The sequence below is a fragment of the Mastigoproctus giganteus genome, chromosome 8 (assembly GCF_048544385.1).
Source record: "Mastigoproctus giganteus isolate SK-2022 chromosome 8, ASM4854438v1, whole genome shotgun sequence".
Taxonomy (NCBI): Eukaryota; Metazoa; Arthropoda; class Arachnida; order Uropygi; family Thelyphonidae; genus Mastigoproctus; species Mastigoproctus giganteus.
In genome coordinates, this window is record NC_143582.1 from 226997725 (window position 1) to 227015727 (window position 18003).

General features: G+C 39.7%; 1 long non-coding RNA gene across 4 annotated transcripts in view; it reads left to right on the top strand.

Annotated features, from left to right (window-relative positions):
- Positions 1 to 2888, top strand: part of LOC150082381 (uncharacterized) — a 255841-nt gene extending 252953 nt beyond the window's left edge. For all 4 annotated transcript variants that reach the window (XR_016547322.1, XR_016547320.1, XR_016547323.1 and 1 more), the window contains one exon: positions 2501 to 2888. This is a non-coding gene — a long non-coding RNA (uncharacterized LOC150082381). The remainder of the gene's footprint in view (positions 1 to 2500) is intronic.
- Positions 2889 to 18003: the final 15115 nt, after the last annotated feature.

Below are 18003 nucleotides of genomic sequence, written 5' to 3' on the forward strand. Positions count from 1 at the left end.
GGAACCACTAGGTGGCAATGATCACAGTGTGCTGAAATGGAATTTACTCAAAGAGGTAACTACCATCAAGGGTAAAGAAAGGGTTTTTGCTTTCGTAAAGGTGACTACTGTGGTCTGAGACAGTATTTAAATTCTATACAATGGAACCAACTGATGATGTTACCAACAGCAAATTCAAAATGGGAAGCATTCAAAGAATTAATCTTGGAAGCTATTAGGCTTTTCATACCAACAAAGAAATATTGTTCAAGATTTAGGCCAAAATGGATGTCAGATGAACTATTAGGCATGTGACAGAGAAGGAAAATCATGGGATACATATAAATTAACATGTGACACAGAAGCCTATGATAGATATCAGCTGGTCTGTAACCAACTTACAAAGCAGGTTAGGAAGGCAAAGGCAGATTATGAGAAATCTTTGGCAAAGGATGCAAAGAAAAACAGCAAAGAGTTCTTTACTTATGTTAACTCTAGAAGGAAGGGGATGAATCAGATTGGTCCACTTGATATCGATGGTTCAACTGTTGATGATCCTGCTTGGGTAGCTAACATACTAAATGAATATTTTGCATTGACATTCACACATGAGGAGTTATTCAGGGAGAGGAATGCTAGATGCGTATTCAACTCTGGCAGTAAGCTAGATAATCTTGTAATAACTGAGAGTAAAGGGGAGGAGAAATTGTTGAAGATAAACACAGAGAAAGGCACCTGGGGTGGATGGAATCTATCCAGTTATATTAAAGGAGGTGGCAAAGGAAGTAAGCAAACCCTTAGCCATAATTATGAAAGCTTCCCTGGACTCAGGGTAGGTACCCATGGACTGGAGATATGCAAATGTGACGCCAATCTACAAAGGAGGATCAAAGGGAGACAGAGGTAATTACAGACCTGTTAGTTTAACTTCTGTTCCAGGGAAATTAATAGAGGCACTGGTTAAAGAAACACTGCAGCATCATCTGGAGAAGACTCCAGTTATAGCTCGGACACAGCCTGGGTTTGTTAAGGGGAAGTCTTGTCGGACTAATTTGATTGGATACTAAGATGTAGTTACAAAGGAACTGGATGCAAAGAATAACTTTGATATCGTATATTTGGATCTTAGAAAAGCCTTTGATACTATTGCATATGGAAGACTGCTGCACAAATTGGAGCAGTGTGGCATTGGAGGCAAATTGCTGCTATGGATAAAGGGATGGTTGAGTGGGAGAAGACAGAGAGTGGTAATTAATGAACACTGCTCTTCGTGGACTAATGTTATTAGTGGACTCCCTCAGGGTTCAGTATTGGGTCCATTGTTGTTTTCTGTATTTATAAATGATATTGATTATGGTATATCAGGCTTAATATCCAAGTTTGCAGATGATACGAAGGTTGGCAGGGTTGTTAATGACACTAATGACAGTACATTGCTGCAACAAGATCTAGAACAGTTGAGCAGATGGGCTGAGAGGTGGCAACTGAAGTTTAATATTGAGAAATGTAAAGTACTACATATGGGAAGCAGTGAACCCAGAGTAACATATCAACTGTGTGTTACTACACTGAAAGTGGTAGAGAATGAAAAGAACCTGGGGTAATTGTGCAGGCAGATATGAAGTTTTCTGAGCAGTGCATATAGTCTGCAAGAGTAGTTCATGGTGTCTTATCAATGATATACAGGAATTTTTCTTGCAGGGATAGGGAGGTGATTATTCCCTTGTATAAAGCAATGGAGAGACCACACGAGTACTGTATACAGGTCTGGAGGCCTCATTTTAAGAAGGATGTAGAGCTGTTGGAACGAGTACAGAGAAGGGGAACAAGATTGGTGAATGGAACAAAGGGTTGCTCTTACGAAGAAAGGCTTAAGTTTTGCAAATTACAGTATCTGGAGGCTAGGCACCTGCGAGGTGATCTGATTCAGGTGTATAAATCCTTGAATGGCTAGAGCATTCTCAATGCTGATGGGATTCTCCCTCTTGCTCAGAATAATCGCCTGAGAGGGCATAAATTCAAATTGAGGAAAGACAGTTGTAGGCTAGGTGTGCGGAAGTTTGAATTTAGCCAGCGGGTGGCTGATTGCTGGAACAAACTTCCATCTGTCATAGAAATTGCTAGCTTAAATATATTCAAAGCAGAACTAGACAAACATTTGGAGTGAGTGGATGGGTGAAATGAGAAGTGTGTGCGTGTTTTTTTTTTTTTTTTTTGGCTGATGCTATATAAGCTTGCTTTCTTGCATCATGTGCCTTTGCTAATACTAATGCTAATTTGTAGTTCTTTTAAATTGCCTTTCTCAGAACAAGTAGGCAATTCCAGCGACTGTTCCTAGAAAGTATTCACATCTCATAATCATATATATCAGTAACACACAATTTTCCTCTCATAACTAAATTTCATGAAATTTTTTTTTCAGTTTATTTTTTCCTATAAGTTTTTACATTAAGTAGTTATTTAAAATAAAATTATTATGCATTACCGTTTAATAATTATTCTCATTTTATTTTTCTAACAGGTATGCTGTGTGCACTTTGATTGTAGAGATTTGTAGGAGGCTGCTATCTGTGCTGATAGCAGCACAGGAATCATAGTCAGTTTTCCAGTATGTGAACTATGCATCTATCCTGGAGAAAGTCCTTGTGTATTTCTGAATGCTCATCCTACCTGTCCACCGAAACTGCTACAGCAAGTGCAGGAATTCTTTCTAGTTCAGAGGAGGGAGCAGTGTCTCATTTGACAAGTAATTCAGATGTATTCACTGAGATGTGTTCATGTCTATCCTCCAAAACCAAATATCCACCAGTATGAACATCTGTTAGTTTTAGGACAAAACCTCAATGCAAGGCCGGCCCAAACAAAAGTGCGACCCAGTGCAAAGTTGACTTGCGGGGCCGTGATACAAATTTCGTACAACAAAATAATTTATTGCATTTTGATATTTATTATATTAATCAACTAAATCAACTAAGAAAAATAATTGCTTCATATATTTATAAAATACAATTTGGTATGCGACTTAATCGAAGAAGGTCACAATATGCGATTTTTGTTTAATTTTCTTACATGTTTTATAGCAAATTCGTTGATAATATCATCATAATTTAGTTTTTTAGCTATTTCGGATTCGATAGATAAAATGGCTAAGGAGGTAAATCGTTCTTGACTAATGCTAGATTTCAAGTAATTTTTTATTATTTTAAATCTTGAGAAAGATCTTTCTGCAGATGCGACGGTAATTGGTAAGGTTAATATAATTTTCAGAACAGTAACAAATTTGGATACAATTCAAATAAATTATTTTTCAGTAAATATTGTATTATTTGTAATATTGTGATCCTGGAAGGCAAAACTGGAGTACAAATTTTGATTTCATTAAATAAATCAATGCAATCCATATCGTCTTGCAAGGTCGCATTTAAGTCTTTGCAACATTTAAGAAGATCGTTTTCAGTCAGTTTTTGAATATTATCCGAATTATATAAAAAACCATATAATGTCCCATGTTCGTGATAAATTTCGAATCTTTTCTTAAAAGAAATAATCGCACTATCGATTACGACTAGAAAATATTAAATTCTGAAATATTCTTTGCCTGATGAAATAGGCTGATCGGTTCCTTCATAACAAAATTGCTTTGTTTTTCGTCCAGTTCTTTGATTCTTAAATTCAGATGTCACTTGTAATTCTTCAGCTATTTCCTTTGCAGTTATTAAAGAAGATTTGAATCCCGATTCACGAAACTGTTCAAAAAAAATTTAAAAGGGCTTTTAAATGTGAATTTGCAGTACCGATATCTATATTTGAATTTTGAAATATCTCGCTCACAATATTTACTTCATTGAGTATATCATACCAAATGACCAAACTTAATAAAAATTCAAATGAAGTAAGTTTATTTTAGTTTGATTGGATTTCGGATTTCGTTTTCATGTCACTGGTATGTTCATAAAGATATTTCAAAGCTAGAGAAAATTGTGGTACTTGGTATCTCACAGATTTCACACTTTCGAGGCGACATTCCCACTTCGTTTCTGACAGTGGTTTGGGAGTAAGACGTTTGACATGCTCTTTTAATATATCCCAGCGTATCACAGAACTTGCAAAAATGAATTTGCAAGAGAAGATGATTTTGAAATGTCTCCAAGAACTAAATTCAAATTATGACTTCCCCAGGGCATATACTGTGCTTTGGAATTCTTTTGCAGGATAAGTGCTTGCACGCCTTTATAAACCTCTCATATGAGCTCCGTTATCGTACCCCTGTCCTCGACAGTTTGCAATCCTGAACACCTGTAGGATAGTCAGAGATTTCCTCGACCAACAATAATACTGTATTTTTATTTTCTTCTTCAATAATATGCCCGAATGGTGAAAAAAAGGTCAGGTCACCTTCATTTGAATCCCATGGGAACTTGAACCCCTCCCGAAATGGAGGGGGTAACCGGACCTTTTTTCTTTAGAATCATGAGTGGACTAGCGCATAAATTGTTTATTAATATTCTTTTGAATTTAAATAAATGTAAGTCTATGAATGACGTAGAACTTTTTAAACATTGTATGAATTTAGAAATATTTTTAACAGCAGAAAAAGAAAAAGACATATCGGGAACGGATTTGCTTCACGAAATTAGATATGTTCACTGTTCATATTCGAATGAAGAAATGTCACCCGCGAAAATTCTCCAATTCATTTTTCTTCCTTACCATATCTATTGATTGCTATCCCCATTTTCCTAACGTTGCTTGTCTCTGTGACTGGCACGGAAAGGAGTTTTTTGAAACTGAAATTCATTAAAACTCATTTGCGAAGATTAGACGGTTTAACAATATTATCGATTGAACGAGATATTTTAAAAGAACTTCATATGGAAGAATTGATAACAAATTTTGCGACAGTAAAAGCCAGAAAAGTTTTAATTTAGTTAAATTGTTTTTTGCCATGGTTTTCAATAATTACACTTTAGAGGCTGTTGTTTTGTTGTTGTTTGGGAGCATTAGCAACTAAGGCCATATTGCTACGGGAATATGCGGTGGTCATTCTCCTGACCTTTCCGCATCCTCCGCATTTGGTGGTGACAGGTTCGAACCCCGGTCTAATCGAGAAGCGTGTGCTGCGCACTGCTGCTCCTTCCCACCTGGCTACGGAGGCGCCTACTTTAGAGGCACAGCTTATATATTTTATTTAAGGGGTTTTTTTTTTCTTGCAAAATTATTACATTTATTATTATTATACACCTATTTTATAAGTATAACTTTAAATATTTTTATTCAAGAATTTTTTTGTTTAGTTTTCGAATAATTTATTGTTGTTATATACCTTAAGTTTGTAAATTTAATTTTATGTAAGATTTTTTAAATATGATCTATTACGATATTCCCTTTCGTAAAATTTATAAAGCTTAAAAATTTAAAATAAAAAAAATATATATATCAGGCGCTGAACACGAAACTGGCCTAGGGGCGCCACATTCCCTCGAGTCGGCCCTGTATATATATACTGTATATATAAATAAATAAAGAGAATCTTTTTTTTATTTTCCTAATATTTCTTAACCTAACAGTTAAGGTTAGGTCACGAAATATAAGGAAAAATAAAGAAACCTTTTCCTTTTTTCGTAACCAAATCTAAATCAACAGTATAGTAAAAACCCACATGAACTCCAAAAATCTGCTTTTAATAATGAGAAAAAAACATAATGAAGAACATAAAAATGAACAAAACGAAACTTTTATTAATTTAGTTTTCATCAAAAAATCAACCAACATTTTATTTTCCTTACAAATTTCTTCCATCTTTAAGATTCATCGCTACTACTTAGCTGTTATCCTCTTGTATAAGGCAATGGTCAGGCCACACCTTGAGTACTGTATACAAGTCTGCAGGTTTCATTTTAGGAGGGATGTAGAGCTGCTGGAACGAATACAGAGAAGGGCAACAAGATTAGTAAATGGAACAAAGGTTTGCTCTTACGAAGAAACGCTTAAGTTTTGCAAATTACAGTGTCTTGAGATTAGACACCTGCGAGGTGATCTGCTTGAGGTGTATAAGACTTTCAGTGGTTTGAACAAACTCAATGCTCATGGGATTCTTCTTCTTGCCCAGATTAATCACATGTGGGCACAGATTCAAATTGAGGAACGACAGTTGTAAAATACATGTGCAGAAATTTGCCTTTAGCCAGCATGTGGTTGATTGCTGGAGCAAACTTCCAGCTGTCATTTTAGAAGTTGACAGCTTAAATAAATTCATCAGAACTAGACAAACATTTGCCTGTGTTCTCTAGTCGATTTGTTTGTTTATTGGACGAAAAACTGCAGGTCCTGGGGGGGGGGGACCTTGCTATCTACTCCTGAAACCGACTAACTCAGCCATGGAGTGAAAAAAGCCTAAAAAAAATTCCTTCTGTCATCGATGGGATTTGAACTTAGGCCTTTTCCATCCTGTGTGGGGAAGACGGTAATGATACCACTATACAGACGTTTTATAGTCCTAGTCAAGCTTGCTTCGTTTATTTAAATTAGATACCGATTTTGAAAGTTAATACTTAGTGTCCTTAGTTTTTTACTATTCATAACTTGCGCCATTGTAGTATATTAGATCAATACGGAAACGCATATACCAAACTTGATAGCATAACATTTAACGTAAAGCTAATAGCGAAATACGTAGCACTGTATTAGAAATCTGCTAGCTTATTATAGTATTATCAATTAATTGATAAAATGAAGAAACTGCAGTTTCTAAAGTCAGTGGAATGTCAATAATAAAAGTCCAATTTATTTTTTTGTAGCCATTTATGGGTTAGGATTCCATCTGAGGCTATTTAGTCCAGTTGGGTGTGCATTTATGATTTTATTTTGGTCCTTCTGCTATGAGACTGGATCCCAGCAGGTATGATTTGTTCTCGTGGGCCTTAGTGGTGTCAAATTGTTTTTAAAATTATAGGCAGCTTTGATGGGTACTTGCATTCTCTTCATTGCATCGGTTGTGTAGCCGGGGGAAGGTCCATCTTCTGCTGAAAAAGTCCTGAGCAAATTGTGTTATCGCTTTGTAGCTGTTTCCAGGATGAAGTGTTTCTGGTTTTGCAGTGCGAATCAAAATTCAGTGATGAGCTGGCAGCATAGAGTCCACTAGGGCTTCGGGTACGAAGCCCTGGTGGACTCCGGCGCTCCAGGGGATGAGGAGAGAAGTCCAAGCAAAAGGGAAAGAGTTCCAGCAGGCCCGTAGATCATGGCCGGCCGCCGAGGTAGAGTATCTGCGCCAGCTATAAGGAAGCCAGGAACAGATACACTGACAGAATAAAAAAAAAGTGGGAATCTTGGAAACGGGTAGTCTGCACGACTGGGAACAAAGACCCCTTGGAAGTGGTTTATCAAATAACCACAAACAAACTCCCCAGGGGAGAGGTTCAAACGGCAACCAAGATGCCACAAGGTATTATAACAACAACCTGGGAGGACTCAACAACTAGCATACTGAATACAATTCTATGGGAACCACCGAGCATGCTGACACCTGATCAACAGACCATCTGTCAAGCAAATAATGCATATACTATGCAGAGGATGGAAGCACAATTTACAATGGACAAACTTCAAGCTGCAACTGTGCAAATGAGAAACAAAAAATGTCCTGGCCCAGATTTGCTGGAGCCAGAGATTATCAAGAAAGTGGTAGGAATAGCCCCAAACCTCCAACTATTCAACTGCTGCCTAATGGAGGAAAATTCCCAACGAGCTGGAAAACTGAAAACTTGAGGCTGATTATAAAAAAATCCAACCATGAAACCTGATATGCTGGACTCCTATAGGCCAATTGCTCTGCTCTCGACGGTGAGCAAATTGTTTGAGGGACTCCTACACATGAGAATTATTAGCCACTATAACTCAGCAAACCTCGCCTCTAGCAGATAATATGGTTTCAAACCAGGCTCGTCAACAGTAGATGCACTCCAAAACCTTATCCAAGCAGCAAAACAGTGTTCCAAGAAATACTTCCTGGTGATTTCAATTGGCTTGGCTGGGACGTTCGACTCCCTTTGGTGGCCGAGCGTCCTTGGCAGACTCCGGGAGGCAGGCCTACCGGTGAATCTATACAACACCATAAGATCATACCTACACGACAGAAAAGTGGAAGTTTTAACATCGTATCAGAAAATAACTAGAGCCGGGGCTGTCCACAGTGTTCCGTGCTGGGGCCGCTCCTGTGGAATGTAGTTCTAGATGATTTCCTTTCGATGGACCTGGGAGAGGTAAACAGTCAAGTGTTTGCAGATGACCTCATCCTTACCCTGGAGGCGAACTCAAGGACCTACTTGGAAATCCAGGTAAACAGGGTATTGGAAAAGCTACTGGAATGGGCGAAGCTGCACTCATTGAAAATTTCGCCGACAAAGACTGGCTCAATCCTATTAAGAGGGACACTAGACACTCGTCGGCCGCCACAGATTAAAAGTGAGGGCGCAACCATCAAGCTTAGCACGCCACTAAAGTATCTTGGAATCATTTTAGACGCAAACGTATCCTTCAAGCAACATCTCCTCTACCGGAAGGAGAAACTCAGAAATACACGGCCATGATTGCAAGAATCACTAGAAAAGACTGGGGATTAAAACGAAGAATTCTGGCACTCGACTATAAAGCGAATTTTATCCCGAAAATAACCTATGGCTCGCCTATATGGTTTACCAAGGAAGTTACAGCCGTTAACAAAAGAATTCTTGACACCATCCACAGAAATATTCTACCCATGCCCTACAGACCCTGGCAGATGTGCTTCCCCTTGATCTAGAATTGGTGCATTGTGGGCTAATGTACGTGCTCTCTAGAGAAATCCAAATGACCTTCATAGGGTACACAAGAGATCCGGCGAATAATTGGAAACAGGAAAAAACACGACTGGTGCTGCATCTGCGGCAGGCATAAAAAGAGAGATGGTCCAACTCCTGTAAAGGAGAAATTACAACAAAAACATTACCTGAAGTCAGCAGAGTCTACCACAGAACCCCACATTGGTTCTTCCCGGGATTACACATACACACCTACTGACGGGTCATTGTGCCATAAATGCCAAGCTAAATAATATGAGATGTGTAGATGAACTGTGGATGCGGAGAGTTAGAGACTTGGCAACACATGACGTATGAATGTGAATATGAGTATCTCCTAAGCATCCTGATAACCAAGACTACATACCTTCCTCGTAATCGGGATCACCTTTTACTGGACACGGAAGAAGAATATAAAGCATTCAGTAAGTTTGCTCAGGATCTTTTCGCAAGAAGGAGGACATTGATTGCGCTGCACAACAACGCAGGAGATTAAAAAAGTAGACCATAGACCCGCACTAAATAAGCAAGAAAAGAGCAGTAATGAACATAAGTAACGGAATGGTGCCCCTATTAACAAATCCTTACTGACTGAACACCCAGAAATGACACCTAAACTTGACGCTACTAAATAGAAAAGGCAATGAACAAAGAGGAGGATGCCTATGGTGACACGACACTGATGATGGATATGTCCCAAATCAGCCTCATGTCTGATTGACCAGAACTGACTACCTACAATGCGCCAAGTAGTAGTACAAGATTTCCTACCAAAACCGAAACTAGCAAATGGAAGAACTGGAAATACAACTGAAGTATGACAAATACCAACTAATGGAACGATCTTCTAGTCCCCCAGTCAGGGTGTTAGGAAGAACCACATCCTGAATCTGACCTTATGCCATTTAGCGATCCAAACCGGGTGCCCTAACGTGGTTTCTTTAAATGCCCATCTCCTGGCAAGGGGGGGCAGAGAGTAGACGGTTCCCGTCTCCTCCACTCTCTTAGGTGATATGGCCTATTGGCAACCCAAAACCGCACTCCCTTTTGCAGATCTGTTTTTTTCCTATTTCCTGGGGAGGGGAGGAGGAGAGTTTTTCCCCTTCTTCACCTCCCCGTACTTTCACTCTGGTGGGGCATGAGCATGTCCCTCTGAAAATGGGGGGAACCTTTCCATCCGACCCATCTTCTTCCTATTTCGCCCCCAGTCTTCACCCTCCCCTCCCAACACTCTCTTGTACAAAAATATCTCTACCTCATTGTGACAAATTCATCTGTTGTCTCTATCATTTTCCAAACTTCACTAATCACTTGGAGCTCTTTGACTTCCCCTCTTTGCAACTTGACTTTCTCCAGCCAACTTTCCTAACAGTGAGATAATTTTCCATGGTGATTTTAATGTTCACAACTCCAGCTGACTTTCTTTTCTAGACACACCGAACCAGCTGGTCGAGATGGTAAGGTTTTTGCAATTACCAATGACCTTCCACAGATTGTTCATTTACCTACAAGAATACCGGACAATTCTAACCATACAGGCAACTCGCTTGATCTTTTTCTCACAAATAACCCTTCTAAGTATATGGTTGAAGTGAGAGGTCGTTTAGGCACCTCAGATCAAAACTTGGTGATTGTCTCTTCTCCAATGGAGACTTTATCTAATGGCTATTCCCAACCTCGTATTGTTTGGCATTACAAGAATGCAAAACGGGATGACCTGCGAGATTTCTTCTCTTCTTTTCCTTGGTCCAAAGTTCGCAACAATGGTAAAGCAGTTATTAATCAGTCCAAACTAGACTTTGAACAGGCTAAGAGTAGAAAACTTGCTTCTTGCCCTGATGGCAGTCGAGCATTCTGGTCTCTTGCCAAAGCTATTGGCCGCAACTTTCGCTCATCTCTTGCTCCTACCTTTGTCCAAACCAAATGGTTTTGTTGTCACTTCAGCCAAGGATAAAGCTGACCTCCTAGCATCCCATTTTTCTTCCAACTCATGTATTAATGAACTTGGTAAAACACTTCTCACCATTCCTAACACTCTCCATTCAATACCACTTGTGGTCTTCCGTCAAAAGGAAGTCAAAAGCATTTTGACGAATCTTGATGCTAAGAAATCTCCAGGTCCCAATGGTATTTCTCCACTTGTTCTCAAAACCTGTGCTTCTGAACTTACTCCTATTCTTTTACGCCTTTTTTGACTTTCTTATTCCAAAGGTGTTTTTCCTTCTGTTTAAAAATTTGCTCATATCCAGCCAGTTCCTAAAAAGGGTGACAAATCCCTCCCATCCAATTATTGTCCCTTTGCAATTACTTCTACTGTTTCTAAAGTAATGGAGAAATCAATTAATCGCCAGTATGGATTCCGGCAGTGTCGATCCACTGGTGATATTCTGGCTTATGTTACCCATTTATGGACTAATTCAATGGGAAAGTTCGGTTTAACACACGCAGTTGCTCTTGACATCTCAAAAGCTTTCGATCGTGTTTGGCATAAAGGTTTTCTAAACAAGCTTCCATCTTATGGTTTGCCAACTGTTTTTTGAAATTGGTTATCCAGTTTTCTCTCTGATCGCTCACTGAGGGTGATGGTAGATGGCGCTCTGTCTTCTAACTTCTCGACTAATGCCGGTGTCCCCCAAGGTTCAGTTCTTTTCCCCACACTTTTCGTCTTATATATTAATGACCTTCTTCCATTGACTGGAAATGTTATCCATAGTTTTGCCGATGATAGCACTTTGCATCCCACTTTCCATTTTGAGGAACCTTGTCCTGCTCAATGAGCTTCAATTTCTCGAATATCCGCTACCAATTCCTTAAATGCCGATCTCCAGATAATTCTCTAGTAGAGTAAAGACAACTTAGTTGATTTCAATCGTTCTAAAACTCAGTCTTGTCTTATATCTCACAAAAAGGATTCTTCTGCTCCTATGCTTATCTTTGGTGACACTCCGATTTCTAGGCAAAATGATGTATCTCTTTTGGGGATTACCCTGACTTCTAATCTCTCTTGGCACAAGCACATTACAAATATTGCTTCCTCTGCATCTAAAAACCTTGGTTTTCTCTTTCGCTCTCGGCGTTACTTTTCTTCCAAACAGCTGTTCACTCTGTATAAATCGCAAATCCGCCCTGCCATGGAATATTGTTCCCACATCTGGGGTGGTGTCCCCAAAACCTCTCTCATTCCATTCAGAAGAGAGCAGTTAGGTTAATTAATGATTCATCTCTAACAGAGTCTCTCCACTCGCTGTCTCATTGGCGTATGGTTCTGTTGCATGCCTTTTCTACAGATACTTCCATGGGCACTGTTCTTCTGAATTGGCTTCTATAATTCCCGCTCTCTCTTTCAAAAGAGTCCGAACAGTTCCAGCCAATATCCATTTACTGTCCAACTTCAAACTCACAGAACCAACTTTTCATCTTCCTCGTCTATTAATTCAACTGCCGTTTTCTGCAACAACCTTCCTTCATACGTATTTCCTGAAAATTACAGTCTATAGAAGTTCAAGTCCAATGTCAACAAATATCTTCTTTCGTCTTCTCAACCTCCAACCCAAGCACGGTACTAAGTACTATAGGTTCTAATACCTCTTGTGTTTGTGGTTTACATTAAAAAAAAAAAAAAAGTTGGAGAAGACTGCGACATTTCTGATAGTGATGGGGTGAAAAAAAAATCCTTCAGACTATCAAACCAAAGCTAGGTAATGTCAAGATCAAAAGTATCCGCAAGATCAGAAAATCAATCTTGATTCCCTCAGACATCATTCTTGAAACAGCTACGAAATCAGACTTAGAAAAGAAAATCCTGCGGGACCGAAGTGGATACTAGTAATGTCTTCGAGACCCCCCAAGCTTCGGGACCCCAGCTTGTAGTATTTGATGTAGAAAGCTCCATTCAGATGGATGACTTAATTAAGGAAATCTACAACAGGAATCTTCATGAGACCACAGAGAAGGAGAATGCTTATAGTGAAATTAAGATCAAATACTGCTCTAAAACCTGGAACGTGATCGCTGAAATTGGATCTTAGATTTATCTCCCAGAATGAGAAAACAATTAATTATTCAAGAAAAGAGTCTTTCTAGGCTGGTCCTCAGATAGGATAAGGGATTTTTTACCAGTCCTGAAATGTTATAACCAGTGATTTTTTTTTTGTAAAAAAAATAGGTACCGGTACTCAATCTTTGCTATCAGAAAAAATTGAAAATTAAAAGGATATGAAAAGTGCTCTGAAAATTTTTTTCCCCCTGATATTGTTACTTTAGTAGTAGTGTTTTTGGAATAAGAACAATAAATTAAGTATATTAACACACAGTTTATTAATCATAAATTTATTATTCAAGTATATAAAAAAATAAGTAAAATGTGACTAAAATAAGTAAAAAATAATAACATAAGTAAAAATAATTTCATAATAAAGTTTTGTAGAATATTCCAAATTTTTATTAAGTTCTCATCCAACACCCTATGCACAAAATGTCGGCAACCTTTTTTGAGTGAAGAGCCATTTTTCATCTAATTAAAAAATAGAGAGAATCCGAAGAGCCGCACCTGAGCTCAAGCTGGGAGGGGGTGGCGAGAGTTTTTTAAGAAATGGATTAGAATGGGAAGGTGTTTATTTAAAAAAGTATTTTTTTGAAATATGAATTATGAATTTTGAAATATGAATTTATGAATATTGAAAAAACGTAACAATTAATGTGACTTTTGCTGATGAACTTCTTGAGCGAGTCTCTCACCATCATGCGAGTATGTCGTAATTAAACATGCTGAGCTTTAAACATGCTCACATTGTTCAGACCGTAAGTGGGACACGTGGTCGGATAGGTTTTACCGGGTACCACTAAGTTGTAGAATGCTTTAGCTCTCTTAATTCGCCCAGCAGCACTAATTGCCTAAATTGCCTGAAGGCCAGAAATGCGAACAGGGCATACCGAGTTAATTCTCTTCTAATCCACTGGCTTTATGAAAATTTTCTTCGCTCAACGGAAACTATTTTAAATGTAACTTCCAAGGGGAATTCAAAATAATTCGCCATAAAAGAACTTCGTTAAACAGAGGTCCGACCGAGTAATTTAAAATTATAAAAATGGTTATATCTTAAAAATAGACAGTAAAAATGCAAATTTAGTTAAATAATTTTAAGCTATTTGAATAGTGTAAACATGTGAAAAAAATTTACGGAATATTACAAATATCGAAGTGCATTTCATCCAAATGTCACTGTTAATAAAGGTGCCGGTATGCCACACAGTTGCGTACCGTCCCAAAAAAAGCACTGGATAACTGTTTAGGTTACGGACACACATATATATAAAAAAAAAAAACAACTTATGGTATTAGGGTCCCCTGTAAAGGATTACATCTACCCATATTTATTTTGACTGTAAATTGCGCGTGTTCTCTGGTCGATTTGCCTGTTTGCTGGACCAAAAAAAAACCAGTTTCTGAGGGGAAATCCATGCTATCTACGCCTGAGACCGACTAACTCAGCCACGGAGTGAAAAAAAGCCCACTAAAGTTCCTCGCGTCATCGACGGGATTCGAACCGGAGCCTTTTACATCCGGTGTGGGGAGGGCGGGGTCAATACCACTGTGCTACCGCGCAGACCATATCAGCCAAATGTCTGAAGCAAAAACAGGTATGTGGCGAATGTGCAGAAGTCGGCCACCTTTACAAAGAATGCCCCAATAAAATTTCGCCACCGAAATGCGTCAATCGTAAAACCATCATCAAACGTAGTGACCACTCTGTGAGAGATGGATCATGCCTTGTTTACAAGAGAGCAGCTGAAATAATACACAATAACACCAATTATGGAAAGTAGGACAGCTTACTTACCATCATCAAGACTTCGCATAGGCCAAATAAACGCACAAAAATCAACTTCAGTAGCATCTCAGCTCCATCTCGTCATGCAGGAATTAAATCTTGATCTCTTCCTCCAAGAACCCTACTGCATATGTGGCAGGGTCTCTGGTTATCCCCTAATGTACAGAAAAATTTAAACTGCACAACAGCACTGTCTCGCAGCCATCATTGTCCGCAATCCGGATCTAGTCATCACTAGAATTGATTCCCTATGCTGCCCACATCTGGCTGGGGCAACTGTTGAGGGCAACTTTGGACACATCACATTTCTCACGGCTTATTTCCAATTTGGCACCGAGATACAGCCACACATTGCTCGTCTTGAGCAAGATTGACCACCTTGTTGCTATAATGGATAAAAGGATGGTTGAGTGGGAGCAGACAGAGGGTGGTAATTAATGGGGGTGCTGCTCTTAATGGACTAATGTTATTAGTGGAGTCCCACAGGGTTCGGTGTTGGTCCTCTTTTGTTTTGTATATTTATCAATGATATTGATGAAGGTATATCAGGCTTAGTGCCGAAGTTTGCAGATGATACAAAGGTTGGCAGGGTTGTTAATGGCAGTAATGGCAGTGTGCTACTGCAATAGGATCTAGATAATTTGGGCAGATGGGCTAAGAAGTGGCAACTGAAGTTTAACCTTGACAAATGCAAAGTACTCCATATGGGTAGAAGTAACCCCAGAGAAGCATACCAACTGTGTTGTACTACACTTAAGGTGGTACAAAATGAAAAAGACATGGGGATATTTGTGCAGTCAGATATGAAGTTTCCTGAGCAATGCAGACAGGCTGCCAGGGCAGGTCATGGGGTTTTGCCAATGATATATAGGAATTTTGCTAACAGGGAAAAGGAGGTGATTGTCCGTCTGTATAAGGCAATGGTCAGGCCACACCTTGAGTACTGCGTACAGGTCTGGAGGCCTCATTTTAGGAAGGATGTCGATTTACTTGAGCGTGTACAGAGAAGGGCAACAAGATTCGTGAGGGGAATGAAGGGATCCTCTTACCAAGAGAGGCTTAAGTTCTGCAAATTGCAGTGGCTGGAGACTAGGTACCTGCGCGGAGATCTGATTGAGGTGTATAAGGCCTTGAATGGGTTGAGCACACTGAATTCTGATGGGATCCTTCCACTTGTTCAGATTACGAACCCAAGGGGGCATAAATTCAGATTAAGAAAAGACAGATGTAGAATAGATGTGCGGAAGTCTGCCTTTAGCCAGCGGGTAGTTAATTGCTGGAACAAACTTCCATCTTTCGTTGTGGAAGTTGATAGGTTGAATAAATTTAAGGAGGAACTGGACAGGCATTTTGAGGGAATGGTGTGATTTTTTTTTTTTGGCTGATGCTGCATAAGCTCATACACTTGCTTTCTTGCATCACATGCCACTACTACTACTACCTTGGAAAAGCAGATGTTATCATAGCTGCTGACTCAAATGCTCGATCAACCCAATGGCATAATGCCACTACTGATGCCAGAGGAGACGTACTAGAGGAATTCATCGCTTCTCGTGGCTTGTAATAGCCAACTTACCAGGACAGCCAGCTACGTACAGCTCGGGAAATGGGGAGTCTAATCTGGATATCACACTATTAACCCCCTCTCTTGTCAACAGACTAAGGCACTGGCAATTTCACGACACTGCCACCACCAGTAATCATTGACTAATAACATATAGCATTGAAAACAGTACCTTTAGTCGTTTGATGTATGTTCACGCGATACCATCAGATTCTCCACTAGAACTGTCAAATGGGATACCTATTAGAACATTATCCGAGATGCTCTTAACCAAGATTCAGCTGGGCGCTTTCGAACCATGAATAGTCACCAGAAAACTAATTTCCTGCAAGATTTACTCCATTAAGCATCACGTGCCTCGATGAAAAAATGTGCCCAACATTCAAAATTAGTTCCCTGGTGGTCAGAAGAATTAACAGATCTGCGCTCCTCCCTCCAGTGTGGAAGGAAAGAGTTACAAATAAAACGAAGGACGCACCCACTGCAAACAGTAGCACAGTACAAGGAAAGATACAGTGCATTCCGGAGAGAATACACGAACAAAATTTATCATGCCAAACAAAGTTCCTGGCGTGCCCTGTGGAGACGGAAGGCAATAAAAACCCTTGGGATTTGGTTCACAAGCTCATAAGGAGCAAAGTAGGGTCCACAGATATCATAAATTCTATCCGTTCTGAGGGCTCCTCGGAGACCCTTTCCTGGGAAGAGACAATGAACAAGATTCTACATGGAATAATCTACCAAGACAATCCTGATTATGACACCGAAGTACACAGAAACGTCATCACTGAGAATCAGGGTTACATGCCTTCGGCCACATAAGAACCCTTCACGGAAGAGGAGGTTGCATTAGCTATAAATAAAATCAAAAATGGAAAAGCTCCCGGACTGGAACTCATCGAGGGGGAGTCCATCAAACACCTTTCGTCTGTTGCACACGATGTTCTAGTAAAACTCTTCAACACATGTCTTAATGAAGGCTCCTTTCCTACACGTTGGAAATATGCCAACCTCAGGCTTTTACCCAAAGATCCAAATCGTCCAACTGGTACAGCCAAAGCATACCGTTCATGTTCAGATGACCTGGTTATCGTTCTTGAGGGCCGTACTCGTGCAGCCATTGAGACCAGAGCTAACACAGCCTTGAATGCCCTGTTGGTATGGGCTGAAGAGAATAAGCTGGAAATCTCTACAGATAAAAGCAGAACCCTACTTCTCAAAGACCGTCTTGACATCAACAGGCCACTCGTTAACCATTCGTTAAAAAGAGGAGATGCACCCAAGAATCAACGTTCCTTCAAATATTTAGGTGTTATCCTAGATGATCGCAGAACTTTCATGCCACATCTAAAGTCCATGAAAGAGAAGGCCATAAATTGTATCAATATGCTTGCTCGCTTCACCCGCAAAGGGATCTGCACCCCACCTTCTTTATTCAGCTGATTTTGTACCGTTCGTAACAGACGGCGCTGCCGTATGGTTCCATCGTTTGTCCATTCAGCACTAGGAACGTTGTTCTGCAGATACAACGGTTGATGTTATTAAAAATGACTCGGGCTTGTAGAAATACATTAACAGCAGCACTACAAGTATTAGCAGGTTGTGTACCCCTTGACTTCCAAGCGGCCTTCACAGCACTTTCACATGCCATCAGAAAGAACAAAGAAACTGAATTTCTGGGGATAAAAACTATTGTCGATGCAGGTCTCAAACAAGAACTTGTTTCCTTGTTGACTTGCCGCGGACAACTCTCCCGGCGGCGACGATGCCGATTGTAATGGGGGGAACAGCGATT